Consider the following 10,667-nt stretch of genomic DNA (forward strand, 5'->3'; position numbering starts at 1 on the left):
CCAGAAAACAATCCTCAGTCTTCATCCGTTGTTGGGTTCCCTACTGCCGCTGTCGGCTGTTATAAGCACCAGCTGGAAGATGGATGCTGGTATTCCAGAAAGACCTTTAAATCAGGAGGGACTGTGACGGGCCCCCTGCTGTGGCAGAGGCATAATTATTTCCAATAACTGTCTGGCTAGGCGACTTGGCGATTTCCAAAGGCAAGCGCCTCCTCATTGCAACAAAACATGCTGAGTTTATTTGCAGGAGTGGGGGATGGGGTAAGGGGGCAGTTGCAAACTTGTTTCTCTGGGAAGGTCACAATGCTAAAAACTCCAGCCTGGTCAGAGTTTATTCGGCAAGGCTGAAAGGAATATAGTCAGCTTTGGTTGTGGCTTCAAGGATCTGTGTTGGGGGCAACATTCCTTCTTCAAATAAGATGAGCTATTAGAATTCCCAGCAAGATATGCTATCTGCAGAGAAAGCTAAGCGTCTTGGGCTGTGACTGTCAGGGAAAATAAAAATCAGAGCCACCTGCAGGTGTGCTGTCCAAGAGTTTAAAATCCAAGTCCACTACCTACTAGCTGTGGGATTTTGAACAGTAACACAGCCTCTCCAAGCCTCCAGGCTCTATGAAGTATGAGCCCCTCCCTGGTTCCTGGTGGAGATGGAATGAAATGCGTACCATCTGGAAAGTACTTGGCAAGTAGCTGGCACGTAATAAGGACTCAATAAATGGGGACTATGATGATGGGGTAATAGGGCTTGTTCTTTGAAGAGGGAGGTTATTCTAAATCAATGTTTCAGTGTGTTGACCAGTTTCTGAAATCTCCACTGCATAGTGCAAGCGTTTTTTGGAGTCTTCCCTCTTCCTTGTACCCTTCCTCCTGCTCATCATTCCTGTCTGGGAACTCTTCACTTGCTGCCACAAATCTTTCAGGCCAAAGTGAAACTCCACCTCCTCCTGCCACCCCACCCCAGCAGCTCTGGGCAGATCACTATGTCTGTACACCATACCCCACTTTGGTGTCACACTTTCTCCGGATGGGGGAGTTTACCTCTCAGGTTCATTCACATCGTCTCTCCCCAATTAGCTTAAGCTTTGGGGAAACATGGGATTCCCTTACATTTTGTTCTTTTTTTTTTTTTTTTTTTTTTTTTTTGGTGGCAACCCCTGGCACATGAAAGTTCACAGGCCAGAGATCAAACCCTCACCACAGCAGAGCCACAGCAGTGACAATGCTGGATCCTTAACAGTCTGAGCCACGAAGGAACTCCTATTGGGTGTTTTTCAAAGTATAGTTGAGGTATAATAATATATGTTATAGGTGTGCAATATAGTGATTCGCAATTTTTAGAAATTATGCTCCATTTGTAGTTATAAAATATTGGCTAAATTCCCTGGGTTGTACAATATATACGTGTATATAATAGGGTGCACCTCTTAATCCCCTACCCCTATCTTGCCCCACCCTCCTCCCCTCTCCCCACTGGTAACCACTAATTTGTTCTTCATATCTGTGAGCCTGTTTACTTTTTGTTATATTCACTAGTTTGTTTTGTTTTTTTAGATTCTACATATAAGTAATATTATACAGTATTTGTGTTTGACATTTCACTTCGTATAATACACTTCAAGTCCATCCACATTGTTGCAAATGGCAAAGTTTCATTCTTTTTTATGCCTGAGTATTCCACTGTGTATGTATATATACACGTATACATATGTATATATACACATATACACACATCACATCTTTCACTCATCTGTTGACAGACACAGGATGCTTCCTTATCAACAACTGTAAGCTGCTAGGAACACAGAGTGCATGTACCTTTTCAAATTAGAGTTTTTGTTTCTTTCGGATATATACCCAGGAGTGGATTTGCTGTGTCATATGGTAGTTCTAGTTTTAGTTTTTTGAGAAACCTCCATACTGTTTTCCACAGTGGCTGCACAATTTACGTTCCCACCATCAGCATGTGTCGTTTGAAGATTTTTTGATGACAGCCATTCTGACAAGAGTGGCGTGGTATCTCATGGTACCTTACACTGAATCCTCCACAGCACCCAGGACATGTCCAAGAATATTATAGGTTCTCTGATCCCTTCCTAGACAAAGTGTGGTCCATAGACCAGCACTATCGGCATCAGGTGGGAGCTTATTAGAAATGCAGGGTCTCAGGCTCCGCCCCATAACTCCTGAATCAGAATCTGATGCCCAACCAATTCCTGTGCAAAGAGTTGGAGAAACATTGCTCTCATCCAGTATTTCCCTGACTTCAGTCCTTCACATCTTCCCTTCACAGTTTTTGTCATATTTCAATACTCCCCCTCCCATGTTTTACCTAACATATATTTGAAGTGATTTTACAGTGTCTTGCTTGCTAGCCTCACCTAAGCAATAATATTCAGTCTGTTAATAGTTTATTCAGCAAGGCAGAAAGAGATTGTTTAATAAAGTTGAAAAGTCTGAGTGAAAAAATTGGTGGCACACATTAAAATAAACAATCATTAAAGTAAAATGATTCTCTATTATCATCTCAAATTAACTCATATACCACCAGAGGTTCATCTACCCCAGTTTAGTAAAAACATCTCTACAATTTTTGTAGCTGGATTAGAAAACATCTCCCTAACCTCTGGTCCCTGCCTGCTCCCACCTAGCAAGGTTGCCCCATGGGGTGGATGCATTTGTCTTCAAAATAGAGACAGATGATCATGGGAGGCAGAAAACCTCGGATCTGGCCCTAAACCATTCCTTAAAAACTTGCCAAGTCACATCCCCTGCATTGAGGCTCATTTCTGAGGGTTAGTTGATCTCAAAGATCCCTTCCAAGTCTAACAATATGACATAATAAGTGAGCAGAGGTTCTGGATTCAAAATGACTTGGGGCTGCAGTTAAGGCTCCATTACTTTCTAATGTCATTAAGTCTTAGTTTTCCTTATCTGTAAAGTGGAAGTAACAATAATACTAAATGAAATAACACCCAGATCACAGGATTATTAAGAATAAGAAACAACAGCTGAAAAATGCTTAGGTTGAAAAAAATGTAGCTATTAATATTTGTTTCTAGCCTTCACAAAGCACAAATAATTACAGCCAACATTTGTGGAGTATTTAAAATGTAGCAGGCACTGCATGAAATAATTTAATTTGCTCCTTACCATCATCTGATGAGGTAGTAACTTACTCTTCATTTTAGAGATGAGGAAACTGAGGCACAAAAACGGTTAAGCCACTTGTTCAAAGTCACACATTTAGTAAGTGGGACAGTTGGACTTGAAGGCAGGTCATCTGACTTGAGAGCCAGTGTTTATAACCGCAATCCGTCCTGCCTTTTTGGAAAATATTAGTCTACACACAGACATTGCCAACTCAACAAATATTACATAATCTTGGCAGAGTCATTCCCAGCACAGGTGAGCTGCTCCTCCTACCATTAGTTCTACTGTCATTTACTGAATCTTTACATCTCAACACGGTGCTCCAGGCATCAAAAGTCTCACCCTTCAGTTATGGTAAGAACTTACTCTTTTTTAATACCACACCCACAACATATGAAAGTAGCCAGGCCAGGGAGCGAATCCAAGTAACAGCTGCAGCAACCGAGGATATTTTAACCCACTGTGCCAGGCCAGGGATGGAACCCATGGCTGCTCCACAGCAGCCTCAGCCTCTGCAGTCAGATTCTTAACCCACTGTGCCACAGTGGGAAAGTTCTTATTTTTTAAATGCTTTTTTATTTTATTTTATTTTGTTTTATTTTTGCTTCTTGTTAGGGCCGCACCTGTGGCACATGAGATTCCCAGGCTAGGGGTCGAATCAGAGCTACAGTTGCCAGCCTACCTGACAGCCACAGCAACGCAGGAGCCAAGCCTCATCAGCGACCTACACCACAGCTCATGGCAACACTGGATGGTTAACCCACTGAGCGAAGCCAGGGATAGAACCTGCCACCTCATGGTTCCTAGTCAGATTTGTTTCTGCTGCACCACAACAGGAATTCCTTTTTTTTTTTTAATGTTCTTATTTTTTGGTCTTTTTGTCTTTTTAGGGCCGCACTCAAAGCATATGGAGGTTTCCCAGGCTAGGGGTTCTCTCAGAACTGTAGCCACCAGCCTATGCCTGAGCCTCATCAACACGGTATACGGGCCACAATCTGGGACCTACACTACAGCTCATGGCAATGCCGGATCCTTAGCCACTGAGCAAGGCCAGGGATTGAACCCTTGTCCTCATGGATGCTAGTCAGGTTCACTAACCACTGAGCCACACAGACAAACAGGTAAAGAAAATATTAGTGTACAGCTCAATAATTATCCTCAAGTGAAGAACCATGTATCCATCACTGTTTTGCCCCAGAAGCTCCTCGATAGTTTCACTCCCTCCTCTTCAACTGTAACCACTGTCCCGGGGTTTCTCAACCTCAGCACCATATGCATTTGAGGCTGGATAACTGTTTGTTGTGGAGAGCTGTCCTGTGCATGGTGAGATATTAACCAGCATCCCTGACCTCCTCCCACTAGATTCCAATAGCACCCTCCCCCAAGTGGCAACAACCAACAATTTCCCTAGACCTTAACAAATGTCCCCTGAAGGGACGATCACCCCTGGTTTAGACCCACCACATTCTCCTGACCTTTTGGCAATCACTTTCTTGCTTTCCTTTATACTTTTACCACATAAGCATGAAGCCCTAAATATCATTTAATCTTGCCTGGTGAAAGGAGGTCTTTATAATTTAATCTTTTAAAAGACCCCCTAATCATAGCTCCCTAAAATAGCCTTTATAGGTAAAATGACCATATAATTTATGGGCCAAACTGAAGGCACAGACATTAACCAGGATTGACCCGGGCAAGGCAGCATGACCACCCTACTTCCAGGGATGTGAACTCTGCTGGGAGTGAACATTACCCTCATGCCCACATACAATCGGGGCCCCTTCCCACTGAATAATTATATATAAAGTGACAGAGGACAATAAAAAGCAGCACATCCCCGGGGCAAAGCAACAGAGACCCCAATAAATAGCTCCGGTCTGAAGAGCTGCATTCACCTTGGGCTTAAGGAGGTGTACTCTTCAAATAATTTGCTTTGACAACACTACTTAAATACCTACTCCAGCCAGGCACATGTGCACAACACATTGATTAAAATAACTGCCTTCCAAGATTTACACATAGATGTGAAAAGGACCACCATCACCTCCTTGTAAGAGGGCTAGGGTCTGCAGTGGCTTTTAAATCAACAGATCTGCCTTTTTTCTCTCAGTGCCATTGGAAAGTACAGCAAGCACTATCAGTCTGACGTGTTCTGCATTTTGATCTCCTAAGTCCTGATATTGACCATGGTAAAAGTGACAGCTAAGGCTTTCCTCACATACATGAGACATCATATTGGATAACTTATGTGCCTGAATAGAATTCAGTTCATACTCCATTATCTGAGGGATCAAAGAGAACAGAAATCAGCCTACACTGAGTTAAGCACTTGTACACTGTGGTGAACATTTATTTGACTCCGCAGCATCCATTTGCCCCTTTTCCAGCAACTGTATTATCTGGAGGTCCAGGCCTCTGGTGCCCTTGGTCCACATGGCCTGGGTAGGACCCCCACCCCTGGACGCCACTCCACCTCCTGCCACACCAACTGGGCCAGTCAGAACTGATATTAAGATTTTGTTCAACACCTGGGGAAGGAGGGTTTAGCCTTTTTTGTTGGACTTGAACTTGGAACTGTGTAAACTGACAACTGCTACAGTCATCTTGCCATCCAACAAGGAACCCAAGAAAAGAGGAAGGAAGAGAAAGGCAGAGCTGAAGATGAAAAGAATCAGATCCTGAAGTCACTGTTCAGCCCTGAGCAAGATGCTTTTGTAGTCAGTCCTATGTTCCCACTGAACCTATAATATGGGTTCAATATATATTATATATATATATATATAACATTTGTATTATATATATATTTCCTAATTCCCTTTAAATTGTGTTTGTTCCTTATTATACAAAGGTACCATAATAGCAACTCGCAGTATAACTTAAATTTTATTCTTCAACCCCACATGTGCACACAGTCCCAGATATAGGACTGACACAAAGTTTCATGAAACTGCAGAACCTTTACTAATATATGATGATGCTGATATTTTCTGTCATGTCATACTTAAAAAACAAAACAAAACAGTGGTTCGGCCCATTAAATTGATTCCATGACCTTCATTTTGAAAAACACTGTTTTATGAAAATAGGTTCACTACTGATTTCACCAGGAAGAATGAGATTAAAAAAATGACATGATCATTTCATTCAGGTTATTGAGGAAAACAGGTGTGGCCTCTAAATCAAGCATCTAGCAATAGAAAATTGCCATCTTATCATTTCTCTCTGACTGCACAGGACACATGTTTACCAGAAAAGAGGGAAAAAAGTCTTAATGACCTAGAAATAAATGAATTACCAAAAAAAAAAAAAAAAAAGAAAAGAAAGAAAAAGGGTAAGTGCCTTTTAAAACAAAACCAAATAAAAACAATGTCTGAAAAGAGAGAGAAAATAGATACCCAAGTCCTGTTGATGAGCTAAGTTACATGATTTATTTATCTGCAGCTGAAGATAGTAATTTCAGTGAACCTCAGCAGTTGCTGAGTATGTAAAAATAGTGCCTAAATGATAAGATCAGATTTAGGGGGAGGAAGAGAGGGGGAGAGAGACAGAGAGAGACAGAGAAAGAGCACACTTATGTATAATAAACCTTAAGCCTTCACTTATGTGTGTAATATGTGTAAAATTACTGTGAAGAGTTCCTGAAATATCAGACAACTACTGCAGGCTGGACAAGACAGGATATTTTTAACTGCTTTCCATGTAACTTATTTGTATTGTCAGTTAACCAAAACTTCCTTTTTGTCTGCTCAAAAGCATTGCAGTCTTGATTACATCTGTGGATTCAAATGGAGAGCTCTGATTCTCAGGCTTGCGGTAAATAGAGGCCAGTGAAATGAAGAGTAGAGAGAAAACTTGAGCTGCATTTATATTTTGGAGTGGCTGGGAGGAGTGGCTGTGAACTTAACTCCTCCCACACTTCTCCAGATTGTCAGGCTCAAGGGCAATCTTCTGCCTATTTGAGAAACCTGCGAATTTTTCTGCCACTAAAATGGAAATGTTTCAAAACAGAGTGAAATTTAAGACAATCACGTGCACACCCAGAAGTGACTTCTGAGAACTTTCCCAGGGATTATGAAAATCAGACCTCACTATAATGGTATTTTAGGTAGATTTCTTGATTTTTATCATCATATTGTTCAAATACATTCCACCTGCATTACTGAATTGAAACGAATGGAGTGTTTGATTAATCCTTGCAGATGTCATGAGAAAGCGATAAACCTCCTCTGTTCAAGAAGTTCTTGGCATTGCAGGAATTCTTCTGGGCCTCTTTCAGGAAATGTAATAAGCACTATTCAAAAGGTAAAGGGGTGTGCGTGTGTGTTAGCGTGCGTGTGCACAGAGCACATATATTTGCTTATTTCATAATTTTCAGATACACAAAAAAAGGGAAAATCATCTAATCATCAGTATACTCATTCCCTAGTTCATGACCTTTAGTTTAGAGACCAAAATATCACTGAATGGCGACCTTGGTTCCCTCACTCTTAAAAATCACCTGATTAAACTTATGAAAAACATATGACATAGTTATTGCTGTTTTTATTGTAATTACTTTTGATTCATCATCATCAGTGCTACCACAGCACAGCCTTTTTAGAGACACCGTCATGGTTAAGAGCCTGGCACCTGGAATCAGACCTCATGTAAACCAAAAATCACCAGTGTGACTTATGGCAGGTTATTTAACCTCCCTTGAAGGCTCAGTTTACCACTCTATGGACTATTTATGATGCCCCCCAAAATGCTAACTGGGTGCCTGCCACAAGGCAAGCTCTCTTCACCACCATTCTTAACAGTATGTGTATGGCAGATCAAAGTACAGCCTGGTGAGGTTAAATAAGGCCAAGCTGCTTTTCTTCCCCTGCAGACGTTTGATTTGGAAGCTTCACAGATCCACTCTCTTTAGGACAGGAAACAGCATGCCAGATATTGCACTAAAATCTTGTACCCAACCACCAAAGGGGTTGCTAAGTTTCTGGGGCAAACGCTGGCTAACCTTGAAGGATCAACCACCTTTCCGGAAAGAATGCGGCTGTCGGAGCTGGGGAGTCTCTCCCCTCCCCGCCCCAGGGGCCGCCTTCCAGACGCAGCCGTCTGGGTACCAGCAAGCCGACCAAGTCGGTCCGCAAAGTTGAGAGGAGTTGGCTTTGGTATGTTTACAAGTCCTAGCAGATCGCAGGAATGTTCAGGATAATTACTACCCCACCCAGGAGCGCCCAGCCCAACCCTCACATCTGGAAGGAAGCGGCCACACAAAGGAGAACGGGAGAGACCTCCTCCCGCGGCAGCTTTCTCAGGTCTGGGGAAGGCTTAACACAAGCTGTCAACCCTTGGGTGAACAAGACCAGGGCTATTCAGCAGTATCGTTCGGAGCACAGGTCACTCAATGCAAAGGAAGAGTTTATTCCCTAGTCCAAACCGAATGGCATTTACCAAAATATCATCTTTGTTTTTCCCTCCCCAGAGGAAAGTAAAAAGTGAAATACTCTACAATATGGATAGGGAGATCCACACGCACACAGCCACTTCAAAACAGGAGAGGCTAGGGTCAAATACACCTATTTGAAAAGGGCAGCCAAACCAAACCCTTAATATCCTTTGCTAATGCAAGGGATTTCCCTCCTCTCCTCTCGACGCCTTTTGAAACTATCTCTGGGCAGCCAGATCTGGGATTCATCAGCGTTTCTCCCCACCTCCCACGAACGCGCGGCAACCAAAGCACATGGTCCCTGGCCGCGCGTTTGCAAACCCCACCAGCGCCAACGCCCCGAAACCGCCAAACTTCCTGTCTTCACACTACCAAAGCAACCAAAGCGCCGCGCCAAGTGTCCAAGGGACTCCAGCGAAGGTTGCAGGGAGTCGAGGAGTGGTGGGGCGGGGTTTCCTGCCCTCGGGAGCGCCCGGGACCCGCACCTCCACTGGGGGTCTCCAAACGCGCGCGCTGCGCTCGGGGCGCACGAGGAACGCCGCTGGGGCCGCGTTGCATGTCGCGCCCTGGCAGCGCGTTGGGGCACCGGGGGCAGTCGGCCACCTACCTGCTCTGCTGCCTCCTCGTCTCGGGCGCTCCGGGGCTGTCGACCGCTACTTTATTGTCTCGGCTGCTCACCGCGCAGGACCTGGGAACCCGGCTTTGCTCCAGCAACTCCGCTCTACGTAGCGCCTTCCCCGGCAGCTGCCTTCCTCCTCTTCTTCCTCCTCCTCTCTGCCCAAGCTCCTGCTCAGCACGTGAACCGCGCAGACCGACTCCCGGGCTTGCTGGTCAGCCAGCGCCCGCCGCATCCCCCGGCCCGGGGCTGCTCTTCGCCCCCTCCGCCAATGGGTGCGCGTCCTCGCTTTAATACACACTTAACAGCTGCGCCCCGGGCCTCTTTACTCGCGCCCTGTTGTCCTTCCGTCCTGCCTTCCTCCTCTCTCTGTCAGCCCGGGCTCAGGGCTCCGCTCTCCCCTGCTGCCCCCGCCCGCCGCCTCTCCGGGGGCTGGGGCGGCCGCTGCCAATGAGACTCGGCTGATGCGCTGTTCCGGCCCAGTCATTGTATCGGGAGGAGAGGAAGGGGAGGGGGAGCGGGAGGAAGGGAGGGGGCGCCCTCGGCCCCCGTCGCGCGGCTGCGGGCTAGACTCGCCTTCCCAACAGAGAAAAGGCGCTGGTGCCAAGGGGCGCGGAGCGGCTGGCGCTGCCAGGAGTGAGAGAAAGGGAGAGGTCACCAGCCCGCGCCTATCATCTCTCCCTCCAACTCAAAAGCGCTGGGAGGGACGTGATTGCGCCTCCCAGGCTTTAAGCACCCCAAGAACCGACTGCCCTTAGAATAAAGGGAATGAGGTACTGGCGGCAACGGGAGGCACAGAATCTAGCCAGAAATGGGACTGGGTCTGGCTAATGACTTAATTTGAGATTCCCGCAAACTGTCGTTTCTGTTCTTGAAAGAAATACAAAGGAAGGGATGGAGGGTATAGAGAAAGAAAAAGAAAGAAAAAAGATATAAACAGAGACAGATAAGAAGAAAGAGAACGCTTACCCGATGGCAGGCGTTTATCCTCCAAAACAGTTTTGTGATTCAGGAATGTTTTATTATGCTTTCTTCACAGATAAAGAAAGGAGAAAGAGAGGTTAACTCAAAATAGCAAATAAGTGACGGGGCATAAGTTCCAACTTGATCTGATGCCTATAGCAAAGGAGAGCAGGGGAGGAAGAAAAGGGGCCATTGGTGAAGAATCTACTGAGATTTTCCTATTATCTCCGAATGGGCTGGCAGGTAGAGCCTCGGAGGTACACTAACAGCGCAGAAAGAAAATATTTCCCAAATAGCTTTAAATGTGTATCCCATTACCACACCCACTTCTCTGTACATCATGAGTGCATTCATTTTTAAAACTAAATCCACTTTGAAAAGTTATTATCTTGCGACTACGCAATTATACAGCTCTACATTTTGGTGAAAATTTAGTTGATTCGTCCAGTGCCAAATCTGAGAGACTACAGTTTCTTTAACCCTGGCATTGGCATTTCTCCGCCTCAT

General features: G+C 44.9%; 1 protein-coding gene across 3 annotated transcripts in view; it reads right to left on the minus strand.

Annotated features, from left to right (window-relative positions):
- FRMD4B (FERM domain containing 4B) overlaps nt 1–9,788 on the minus strand; it is a 377,327-nt gene extending 367,539 nt beyond the window's left edge. The window contains exon 1 of one of the 3 annotated variants that reach the window (XM_021069209.1): nt 9,189–9,788. The gene's annotated coding sequence lies outside the window, so the exon portion shown is untranslated. The remainder of the gene's footprint in view (nt 1–9,188) is intronic. The other 2 variants (XM_013981882.2, XM_021069208.1) reach the window with 2 other exon arrangements.

The sequence above is a fragment of the Sus scrofa genome, chromosome 13, assembly GCF_000003025.6.
Source record: "Sus scrofa isolate TJ Tabasco breed Duroc chromosome 13, Sscrofa11.1, whole genome shotgun sequence".
Taxonomy (NCBI): domain Eukaryota; kingdom Metazoa; phylum Chordata; class Mammalia; order Artiodactyla; family Suidae; genus Sus; species Sus scrofa.